This window comes from Schistocerca piceifrons, chromosome 1, assembly GCF_021461385.2.
Source record: "Schistocerca piceifrons isolate TAMUIC-IGC-003096 chromosome 1, iqSchPice1.1, whole genome shotgun sequence".
In the NCBI taxonomy this organism is placed as follows: Eukaryota; Metazoa; Arthropoda; class Insecta; order Orthoptera; family Acrididae; genus Schistocerca; species Schistocerca piceifrons.
The window spans coordinates 1,103,606,716-1,103,619,444 of NC_060138.1; the positions used below are offsets into that span (position 1 = coordinate 1,103,606,716).

Consider the following 12,729-nt stretch of genomic DNA (forward strand, 5'->3'; position numbering starts at 1 on the left):
AGTACAGTGTATAGCCACCTTTCGCAGCAATGCAGGCTGCTATTCTCCCATGGAGACGATCGTAGAGATGCTGGATGTAGTCCTGTGGAACGCCTTGCCATGCCATTTCCACCTGGCGCCTCAGTTGGACCAGCGTTCGTGCTGGACGTGCAGACCGCGTGAGACGACGCTTCATCCAGTCCCAAACATGCTCAATGGGGGACAGATCCGGAGATCTTGCTGGCCAGGGTAGTTGACTTACACCTTCTAGAGCACGTTGGGTGGCACGGGATACATGCGGACGTGCATTGTCCTGTTGGAACAGCAAGTTCCCTTGCCGATCTAGGAGTGGTAGAACGATGGGTTCGATGACGGTTTGGATGTACCGTGCACTATTCAGTGTCCCCTCGACGATCACCAGTGGTGTACGGCCAGTGTAGGAGATCGCTCCCCACACCATGATGCCGGGTGTTGGCCCTGTGTGCCTCGGTCGTATGCAGTCCTGACTGTGGCGCTCACCTGCACGGCGCCAAACACGCATACGACCATCATTGGCACCAAGGCAGAAGCGACTCTCATCGCTGAAGACGACACGTCTCCATTCGTCCGTCCATTCACGCCTGTCGCGACACCACTGGAGGCGGGCTGCACGATGTTGGGGCGTGAGCGGAAGACGGCCTAACGGTGTGCGGGACCGTAGCCCAGCTTCATGGAGACGGTTGCGAATGGTCCTCGCCGATACCCCAGGAGCAACAGTGTCCCTAATTTGCTGGGAAGTGGCGGTGCGGTCCCCTACGGCACTGCGTAGGATCCTACGGTCTTGGCGTGCATCCGTGCGTCGCTGCGGTCCGGTCCCAGGTCGACGGGCACGTGCACCTTCCGCCGACCACTGGCGACAACATCGATGTACTGTGGAGACCTCACGCCCCACGTGTTGAGCAATTCGGCGGTACGTCCACCCGGCCTCCCGCATGCCCACTATACGCCCTCGCTCAAAGTCCGTCAACTGCACATACGGTTCACGTCCACGCTGTCGCGGCATGCTACCAGTGTTAAAGACTGCGATGGAGCTCCGTATGCCACGGCAAACTGGCTGACACTGACGGCGGCGGTGCACAAATGCTGCGCAGCTAGCGCCATTCGACGGCCAACACCGCGGTTCCTGGTGTGTTGGCCCTGTGTGCCTCGGTCGTATGCAGTCCTGACTGTAGCGCTCACCTGCACGGCGCCAAACACGCATATGACCATCATTGGCACCAAGGCAGAAGCGACTCTCATCGCTGAAGACGACACATCTCCATTCGTCCCTCCATTCACGCCTGTCGCGACACCACTGGAGGCGGGCTGCACGATGTTGGGGCGTGAGCGGAAGACGGCCTAACGGTGTGCGGGACCGTAGCCCAGCTTCATGGAGACGGTTGCGAATGGTCCTCGCCGATACCCCAGGAGCAACAGTGTCCCTAATTTGCTGGGAAGTGGCGGTGCGGTCCCCTACGGCACTGCGTAGGATCCTACGGTCTTGGCGTGCATCCGTGCGTCGCTGCGGTCCGGCCCCAGGTCGACGGGCACGTGCACCTTCCGCCGACCACTGGCGACAACATCGATGTACTGTGGAGACCTCACGCCCCACGTGTTGAGCAATTCGGCGGTACGTCCACCCGGCCTCCCGCATGCCCACTATACGCCCTCGCTCAAAGTCCGTCAACTGCACATACGGTTCACGTCCACGCTGTCGCGGCATGCTATCAGTGTTAAAGACTGCGATGGAGCTCCGTATGCCACGGCAAACTGGCTGACACTGACGGCGGCGGTGCACAAATGCTGCGCAGCTAGCGCCATTCGACGGCCAACACCGCGGTTCCTGGTGTGTCCGCTGTGCCGTGCGTGTGATCATTGCTTGTACAGCCCTCTCGCAGTGTCCGGAGCAAGTATGGTGGGTCTGACACACCGGTGTCAATGTGTTCTTTTTTCCATTTCCAGGAGTGTATTATTGGCTTCTGCTGGATATGACATTCCTATAGGAATTTATGGGCTGTCTTCCTCACAGAACTAAAACTGCTGCATGGTATTAGTGTCTTACTTTTTTGTCCAGTGTACTTGTAATGATCAGCCTCTATTATGAGGTCCATTCTCATTTATGTGACCACCGCCTATGTTCGACGTCAATGTTCAACAAACACTCACGGAAGGCAGATGGCAGCACTAGCAATGGCAATGTAGGGTATGTAAAGCGTGTCAAGGGAAGCGGAAAACAGTGCAGACTTTGTCTTAATGCGGAAACGGAGTTATTTCGCTAACATCGAAAAGGGCATGATTATTGGCTATCAGTCCAAAGGTGGAATCATTTCCGAAACGCCTAAGTTCTTAAACTCTTTGCGTGCCGCCGTGGTTAAAGTATAATTTGGGTGGCAAAACGGCGCTAACCAAAACCAGTGCCGAGGCAAATGTGGTGCACAACGGGCCTTAGGTGACAGGGGTGCACGACGGCTGTGGAGATGTATACGGACGAACAGACGTGGAAATGTTGAGCAACTGACTGCCCGGATGAACCAAGGTGCGACCTCCAGTGTCTCGTCAACGACCGTTCAGCGAACGTTGTATGGGCCACCGCAGCTGGCGCCTGGTCCATGCATCCATGCCGCCTGTTGCTCATTGGCGACGACGGCTGGAATTTGCACGTTACTGCCTCAACTGGACGTTCACTCAGTGAGGTTAGCGCACTGGACTCGCATTTGAGAGGACGACGGTTGACATCCGCGTCGGACCTTCCAGGTTTAGGTTTTCCAAGATTTTCTTAAATCGCTCCAGGCAAGTACTTGGATGGTGCCTTTGAAAGGGCACGGCCGATTGCCTTCCCCATCCCTGACAACATCCTAGCTTGTGCTCCGTCTCTAATGACCTCGATGTTGATGGGATATTAAACCCAATCTTCCTTCCTTCCTTCCACTGAGTGACGACAGGTTGCCTCTTCGGATGAATCACGTTTTATGTTCCATCTGACAGATGGCATTTGGCGTGTACGGCGTGAAAGGGGTGAAGGCAAACATCCTGTAACTATCACCGTAAGGGTTCAGGCCGGAGGAGAGAGCATTATGGTCTGGGAAATGTTTTCATGGCATTTCCTCGGTGATCTCGTCATCCTGGATGGCAAAATACATCAACACAAGTATGCATCCACCCTTGGGGACCATGCGCACTCCTATGTACAGTTCGTTTTTCCTCGGCTCGGTGGCATCTACCAGCAGGACAATACAACGCGTCACCCAGCTCGCAGTGCACGTGCGTGCTTCAATGAGTGCAGTGATGAGGTTACCGTACTCCTCTGGCCATCAAACTCCCCGGATTTAACCCAGTCGAGAAACCGTCTGACCACCTCGGTCGCAGTGTTCGCGCCATGAATGCTCAACCGAGAGAGCTAACGCAGTTGGTTGTGGCAGTGTAGTCGGCGTTGTCTCACATCTCCGGCAGTACCTTCCAGAACATCACTGACTCTCTTCCTGCACGTCTGCACTCCAAAACGTGGTTACTCAGGCTTTTGGCATGTGGTCACATTAGTATAACCGGACAGTGTAATTCTTATCTCGTTGCTAAGGAACGTATTTAACTCTTGAAAACATATACATTGCGATGCTCTTATGATTTTACTTAGAATTTGATAGTACGAAGATCACTCCAAAACAAATGCACACTATTTTTTTTAATCCATCTTTTATTCTACATGTTTGAAAGTTTTACAGTGTGTAGATACATCCTTTAGGAATAATATTCTCATTTCTCCACATAATTTCCATCCCTCTCAACTGCCTTACGCCATCTTGGAACCAGCACCTGTGTACCCGCACGGTAAAATTCTGGACCAATCTGTTGGAGCTACTGTTTCGCAGCGTGCACAAAGGAGTCATCATCTTCAAACCTTGTTCCACGAAGAGAGTCTTTCAGTTTCCCAAAGAGATGATAGTCACATGGAGCCAGGTCAGGACTGTAAGGCGGGTGTTTCAGTGTTGTCCATCCGAGCTTTGTGATCGCTTCCATGGTTTTTTGACTGACGTGTGGTCGTGCATTGTCGTGCAACAGCAAAACATCCTGCTTTTGCCGATGTGGTCGAACAAGGCTCAGTCGAGCTTGACATTTCTTTAGTGTCGTCACATATGCATCAGAATTTATGGTGGTTCCACTTGGCATGATGTCCACAAGCAAGAGTCCTTCAGAATCGATAAACACCGTAGCCATAACTTTTCCAGCAGAAGGTGTGGTTTTGAATTTTTTTTTTCTTGAGTGAATTTGCATGATGCCACTCCATTGATTGCCTCTTCGTCTCTTGTGAAAAATGATGGAGCCATGTTTCATCACCTGTCACAATTCCTCCAAGACATTTATCTCCACCATTCTCGTACTGTTCCAAAAGTTCGCTGCATACCGTTTTTATTGTTTCTTTGTGAGCCACTGTCAATATCCTGGGAACCCACCTGGCACAAACCTTTTTTAACGCCAACACTTTCAGTATTCCGCAAACACTTCCTTCCCCTGTCCCAACGTAGCGTCACAATTCGTTCACTGTGATGCGTCTGTCAGCAGTCACCAATTCGTTAACTCTCTTCACATTGTCTGGAGTGTGTGCAGTAGGAGGCCTGCTGTTGCGAGGACAATCCTGAATATTGCCGTGCCATCTTGAAGACATGCTGTGACGGCGCCACTCACGGGAACATGTTTAACTAAGTTTGAAAACAAGCGGGAAGGATGTATCTACACACTGTAAAACGTTCACACATGCAGAATGAAAACTGTATTTTTACAAATATAGTGTGCATTTCTTTTGGAGTGACCCTTGTACAATTAGTCATTTAACCCTGCCATTCATGTCCCTTGATGCAAAGTAAAGACTCATATATGATATTCTGATCCTTTTTGTAACCTATCCCGTGAAAATATACTTGAAAAGTGTCTAGAACTGAGGACTCTAGGAATATACTACAGCACTCTACATATCACTCCTACGGGGTTCGCGAAGACAACTTTAGACTAATTACAGCGCGCACGGAGGCGTTCATGGAGTCGTTCTTACCACACTCCGCACATCAATGGAACAGGGAAAAGCCCTAATAACAGATCAATGGGAAGTAGTCCCTGCCATTCACAACACAGTAGTTTGCAGAGTATAGATATAGATGTAGAAGGATTTAATCTGCTTATCCAGTTTTTTTTTAAGACAACAGTTCACAAAGTAGTCTATGAATATATTACAGAGTACATTACATTTTTCAGTAACACCGGATATGTCGTATTTCGCAGATACATCTTTAACTCCTCAATTCCTTTTTCATTTATTAATCTTGTAGCTTAATTACAAGTACTCTGAAAATAGCTTTGAAATCTCGCTGTGTCTCTGACAATGTTATCATTAGCAATCCAGATGGTTCCCGTAACTATTCTTGGAAACTGTATATAGGAGAATTAGATTATATTACATGACTAGACTAGGTGTACCAGTAGTTTAAAACATTTAAATTTTAACCGCACTGAATACAACATTATTCTGTTTAGAAATTAAAAAATTTAATAGTGCGTCAAGACATTACACGTATAAAATCGTCGACTGGAGAGCATAATATTATGACGATTACTATTAACTCTCCATGAATTTCTGATTCTGCAGAGCAAGATTCAAAATGATGATCACTTCGAAATCCAAGAGTATGGGTGTTTTTATTTTCGTATTCCTTTTATACAGCGTATTTCAGAGTAACGTTTGAAAAAACTGGGGACAAGTTCCTTACCAAAAACAAGAAAAATATGTACTGTAAACATGGGCTCAACAACGCATACCTTAAGAGGTATGAGCAATTGTTCATCCTTGGTGCTGTGAAACATCTCTTCTATAGAACAAGTGTTCATAGCTCTTAAGGTATGCCCTTTAGAACCATATTTACTGGATATTTGTTTCTTGTTTTGGCCCATACTACCTCTTCCCCAAATATGAGGAGTAAAGATCTTGCAGTAGAAGATATGTGTTTCACAGTATTGGAGATGAACAAGTGCTGATCGCTCTTAAGGTGTGCATTTAAAAGCCCATGTTTATACGGCTTTTTTGTGTGTGTGTTAGAAGGCTGGCCCCCCCCCCCCCCCCCAAATTTTTCAAACATCATATTGAAACACCCGGTACTTGTATTGTTTCTTGATTCAACTCCGCCCTCAACTTCACTTTTCGGAATGGTACGTATTACATGAATGTAAATTCTAACGTAAGATTCTTACTTCCCTGTGGATCAGCGAAACTACACAACCAGGATTAATAGCTAGACAAACGAGCCACAGACAGGCAGCCATATTTTCGCACACGACCGATTTGTATCATACAATTCATCGGATTGCTTAGGAACCAGGAGCGATCAGTCATCCGTGGCTGAAATCTGCGATTTGCGCGTGCATGTGATCTACAGACGGATCGCAAGACCTGACGACGACTGCCTATCCGTCGCTAACGTTTGGGTCCCTGGACTGACTCCTTTCACTCGTTACTACAGGAAATTGCAAATATCTGCCGTAACATACAAAAAATTTACCTGACGACCCTTGGGAGGGACAACCGGTACTCACATAAATATTTTATTTTTCGCGATCTTCTCCTCTGTACACCGTACGCTTGAACCACCAGGTTTCCAATAGTTTTCTCCAAACTTTCTTCGTGCTCAAACACCCCTTTATTATTGGTGGTGGACGGCACAGAGAACAAGTTTGTACCCCCTAGTTTCAGGTAAAAACCGTCCTCTGTGACTTGAGAGCTTCATATGGGCTGTTTCTACAAATCTTACCAAATGTACCGCTGTTTTTTATTGCTGGTCGACGAAATAAGGTAATCTCTGTGTCTATTTCCAGCACTACAGTATCTTCCCAGACGTATTAGTTCCGTATGAAGAGAAACGTGATCATGCAGAATCACGTGGCGAGATAACGTGAAAGATCTTTTTGAGGCTGATAGGGTGGCACCTGGGAAGCACTCGATCATTTGCTCTTAAAAGAATATCACATAAATCCAATAAACGGTGATTAGCTACGGCGAATCGGAGCGTACCTAAACCTGGTAGTGTAAACAGCTTAGATAACATTTGATATAGGCCTTCGTTATCACAATTCGCTGCTGTTAATGAGGTAATACCACTATTAATACAAGAGTTGTTGGGAGACAGTCTGAGGGACACAGGAGCTTGTCATATTACACCTCTCCCAGGTATGAAGTAAAGCGATTCGTTTACAACAGATTCCTGATCTTCATTGACGTACTGTCCTACGGGTTAGCAGCCTGCTTGATATGTTATATGAGTGTTGCCGCCTCAGTTTCATTGTCATCGAAAGAGGAAGGACAAATGGGAAAGAGAGAAAAAAATTTCTCTTGAGGTTGTGCCCACGCTGGCAATAATTTCCACACCATTGTAAGAATTTCTGTAAAGCTTATGAGATAGTGGAAGTAGGTAAATAAAAGAGTGAGTTACCATAATATTTTACGACTCGCCTACGTCATATCATGGCAATATCTAATGTGTCTGCTTCAGTTTTAGTAGATTCATATTCGCAATGGAGCATCGCAAGTTTGATATGTTTGCTAACCGAAATTAAGAAGTCGTAAGAAAATACAAAAAGCCTTTTTGTTATTAAGAGGAAAGGTGGAGATAACGATAACAACTCAAAGAAGATTACAAGCTGTAGTTTTAAGAAGGGAGTAGTATGTGTCGAGGAAGAAATGATATTACAGGATACTAGACATTCCGATACTCACCGTCTCGCAATATGTTTAAAATACAGACTGGTCCATGTATAGATACTTTTGAGTCCATAGTCCGTAATCTAACATTCATACAAAAATATTGTATGCATTGTTTGCAGTCTGATGCATCTAAAAATAATGATAAAGATCGTTAGAAAGCTACCAGAAACGAGTTCGAATACAATAGGAAGTTCAATTGAAAGATACCCTAGAGAAAAGTCCAAGTCCAACAAAACCTTTACGCCGTTCAACTCTGCAACTGAGAATTAAAAGATTCAGAGGGACCATTATCAACAACGGCCTGCATTTTTACTTTATAAATTTTCTGACCTGCACGATGTACAGTTTTCGTGCCAATCAAAGCGCGCTCAGACCTGTGCATGGTTTCTTCACATGAGACGTGATTCAGTGTCTCAGGTACGTGAATTCAGAAAGCACGCCCCACTATGCATCAGAAAACCTTCGTCTGTACGTTGAAAAACCGTTGGTTAATGTTAAGAGTTTTAGTTTGGTCACACAGTACACATCAAACTGTAACTCTGAAAGTTGATCTTTATAACTTTTGTTTACCAGTACTGATCATACAAAATTTTAGTTTTGCTGTAATTACATTAACTTCTAGTTTTATGCATGCTACTTTTACTTAATCGAACGCTTTTATTTTCTGGTGAAACCGGTAGAGATATCTAAAAGTTTTCATAGGTGAAATGGTAATTGGTATGGGAAATTGACTCGGCCACACACTGTAAGGTGACCTACGAAATATACATTTATCTCTATATTCATACTATGAAAACTAATGAGAAATGCATGACAGGAGGTACCCCCCATTGTACCACGTATTGATGCTCATTATCGTTCCACTCGTATATGGATCGCGCGAAGGAAGCCTCTAATCTTCCGATCTCTACGGAAGCGTTACACAGAGTGCTGTAGTATACTCCTAGATTCCCCTCGTGAGTCTTAAAACTTTTAAGTATGTTTTAGTGGGATAACTTGCGTCTATCTTCAGACGTCTGCGAGTTCGGATTTTCACCCTTCCTGTTACGCTCCCCCTTGAGTCAAACAAACCAGCGACCGTTCGTGTTTCGCGTCCTATCCCTGTTAGTTCTACAGGGTCTGGCAATAAAACCTTCCGCATTTGATGTAGGCGGCGTGCGAGCTGTAGTTAGGATACTGATGGGAAGTGGTGTTTTGTTTGAAAGAAGTGTACGTGCCATTTTCAGTGAGTGCCAAGGCGTGGCTTGGTGAGCATCGTGCGTTTATCGTGGAGGGATTTACTCGTGATGGTGGTTCTGTGATCAGTACTCAGCGAGCGTTTCGGAGACGATTCAAACGTGGCTGACATGATGGTGTCCCGGACAGAAAAACTATTCAATGTGGCTGTCGAACTTTAGAAAGACAGGTTCAGCACTGAAAAGAAAACCTACTGACCGTCATCGGACTGCATCAACGCCGGAAAATGTGGCGCGTGTGAGACTATCTGTGCAACAATCATCAATGAGTTCGGCACTTAAACATGCAGCTGCCCTGGGACTATCTGATAGGAGCGTAATAAGAATTCTTAACAGAGAACTTCATATGCACCCCTTCAAAATGATGGTTACCCAGGAATTAAGTGAAAGAGATTTTGAAACTCGCAGAGCTGCGCGTGAGGAAATTCTTCAGGAACTGAAACTTCCTGGCAGATTAAAACTGTGTGCCCGACCGAGACTCGAACTCGGGACGTTTGCCTTTCGCGGGCAAGTGCTCTACCATCTGAGCTACCGAAGCACGACTCACGACTGGTACTCACAGCTTTACTTCTGCCAGTATCTCGTCTCCTACCTTCCAAACTTTACAGAAGCTCCCCCAGGCTGTGGCTAAGACATGTCTCCGCAGTATCCTTTCTTTCAGGAGTGCAGTTCTGCAAGGTTCGCAGGAGAGCTTCTGTAAAGTTTGGAAGGTAGGGGACGAGATACTGGCAGAAGTAAAGCTGTGAGGAGCGGGCGTGAGTCGTGCTTCGGTAGCTCAGATGGTAGAGCACTTGCCCGCGAAAGGCAAAGGTCCCGAGTTCGAGTCTCGGTCGGGCACACAGTTTTAATCTGCCAGGAAGTTTCATATCAGCGCACACTCCACTGCAGAGTGAAAATCTCATTCTGGAAACATCCCCCAGGCTGTGGCTACGCCATGTCTCCGCAGTACCCTTTCTTTCAGGAGTGCTAGTTCTGCAAGGTTCGCAGGAGAGCTTCTGTAAAGTTTGGAAGGTAGGAGACGAGATACTGGCAGAAGTAAAGCTGTGAGGACCGGGCGTGAGTCGTGCTTCGGTAGCTCAGATGGTAGAGCACTTGCCCGCGAAAGGCAAAGGTCCCGAGTTCGAGTCTCGGTCGGGCACACAGTTGTAATCTGCCAGGAAGTTTCATATCAGCGCACACTCCGCTGCAGAGTGAAAATCTCATTCTGGAAACATCTTCAGGAACTGTAAACAAACAGAATTCCCGCTACTGGGCTGCAAAAAACCCTCGTGAAATTTATCAGTGACCACTACACAGCTCTCTGACAGTTTGTTGCGCCGTTGCTGTATGTTTTGCGTGGGGACCGTATTTTTTCGAAGAAGGTGGCCACACGGGAACGGTTAATTCACCCCGTTATTGTAATATGCTAGAGACTTTCCTCCAACCTAGGCTAAACCAGTTTATTGCAGATCATGAAGATCAAGCAGTGTGGTTCCAGAAAGACGGAGCAACAACTCACACCTATCGGTGTTCTATGGAAATGTTGCGCGAGTTGGTTCCTGGTTTTCTTGTCTCTTAGCGAGGAGACATCGCGTGGCCCTCAGGGACGCTTGATTTATCGCCTTGTGATTTTTTTCTTTGGGGACGCTTAAAGGCTCTAGTGTACGACACTGCATGCACTTAAAGAGGCCATTACCCAAGAAGTGGCAGCCATTCCAAGAGAAATGACACGAAGATGTATGGAGAACTTTCGGGATAGACTTCGTCAATGTGTCAACAATGGAGGACGTTATCTAGCAGACATTATTTTTAAAACCAAATAATCCTAAATGGCAATGTACTTTTCATAAATAAAAGTAATTTTTCTCTATCATATTAAGGTTTTCTTTGACATCTTATTACGAGGGCCGTTCAGAAAGTAACCTCCGGTTGATTTAAAAAAATACACCAAGTTAAATAAAAATATTTTAATATATACATCTTACAACTACATCTTTGCACTATTTTTCTACATAGTCTTCATAGCGATTGAGGCACTTATCGTATCTCTTCACAAGCTTTGAAATTCCTTCTGCATAAAAATCACCCGCTTGTGCCTGGAGCCAGCCTGTGACCGCATCTTTGAGCTCTTCGTCGTCATCAAACCGCTGTGACCCGAGCCATTTCTTCAAATGCATGAAGAGGTGATAATCACTTGGCGCCAGGTCTGGGCTGTAAGGTGGATGGTTGATAACGTCCCACTTGAAGGACTCAAGAAGGGTCGTTGTTCTGCGAGCAGAGTGAGGACGGGCGTTATCGTGCAAAAAAACGATACCAGAAGTCAGCATACCACGGCGTTTGTTCTGTATAGCCCGTCGTAACTTTTTTATTGTTTCACAGTACACGTCTTGATTAATGGTCGTACCACGTTCCATGAATTCAACCAACAACACCCCTTTGGCATCCCAAAACACCGTTGCCATCAGTTTTCTGGCAGAAAAATCTTGAGAGGCTTTTCTTGGTTTGGTAGGCGAATTTGAATGTGCCCACATCTCTGATTGTTCTTTTGTCTCAGGGTTCACGTGCTTAATCCAGGTTTCGTCACCGGTCACAATTCTGTTTAACAATGGTTCTCCTTCGTCCTCATAACGTGACAGAAAGTCTAATGCAGAGGTCATTCTTTGAGTTTTGTGGTGGTCGGTAAGAATTTTGGGCACCCATCGTGCACAGACCTTACGGTAACCCAATCTTGCTGTCACTATCTCGTACAAGAGAGTCTTAGAAATCTGTGGAAAACCAGTAGACAACTCCGACTTTGAGAAACGCCGATTTTCACGAACTTTTGCATCATCTGTCTGAACGAGTTCATCAGTCACAAATGATGGTCTACCACTCCTCTCTTCATCATGAACGTTTTCTCGTCCACTTTTAAATAAACGTACCCATTCACGGACAACTCCTTCACTCATAACTCTTGGTCCATACACGGCACAAAGCTCACGATGAATAGCTGCTGCAGAATATCCTTTGGCTGTAAAAAACCTTATGACAGCACGCACTTAACATTTGGCGGGGTTTTCTATTGCAGCACACATTTCAAACTGCCACAAAAACTAAACTAGCGCAGGTACGACGTTCACTCGACCACGGCTTGATGCCGACTGACCTGTTGAGTGCGTGAACGCACAGATGGCGTCGCTACTCCCCCCACAACCCGCACTGTGACCAATCGGAGGTTACTTTCTGAACCGCCCTCGTAAAATGAAGGAGGTTTTATTGCTAGACCCTGTATTTGGTATGGGTCCCACACATATGAGCCATATTCTAGGGTGGGTCGCATGCGTGTTTTCTAAGCATTCTCATTTGAAGATGCTGCATTTTCTCAGTATCATATCAGTTAATTTAAGTTTATATCTACATCTACATCTACTCCACAAGCTACCATACGGTGCGTGGCAGAGGATACCTTGTGCCACTACTAGTCATTCCCTTTCCTGTTCCATACGCCAATCAGAGCCTGTACGCCTCCACACGAATCCAGTTTCTCTTATCAGCGCGGTCCTTACCCGAAATATACGTTGGTGGCAGTAGAATCGTTCTACAGCCAGCTTCAGATGCCGGTTCTCTTTGTCCAAAAATGTTTCGTGAAAAGAATGTCGTCTTCCCTCCAGCAATTCCCATTTGATTCCACGAAGCATCTCCGTATTACCTGCATGTTGATCGAACCTATCGGTAACAAATCTAGCGGCGAAGCAGCATCCTTTAAACTGATCTGTTGGGGATCCCAAACTCTCGAGC

At 46.3% G+C, this 12,729-nt stretch overlaps 1 protein-coding gene across 1 annotated transcript in view; it reads right to left on the minus strand.

Annotated features, from left to right (window-relative positions):
* Window positions 1-12,729, minus strand: part of LOC124798820 (putative inorganic phosphate cotransporter) — a 220,710-nt gene that overhangs the window by 121,224 nt on the left and 86,757 nt on the right. The gene's annotated exons all lie outside the window — the stretch shown is intronic.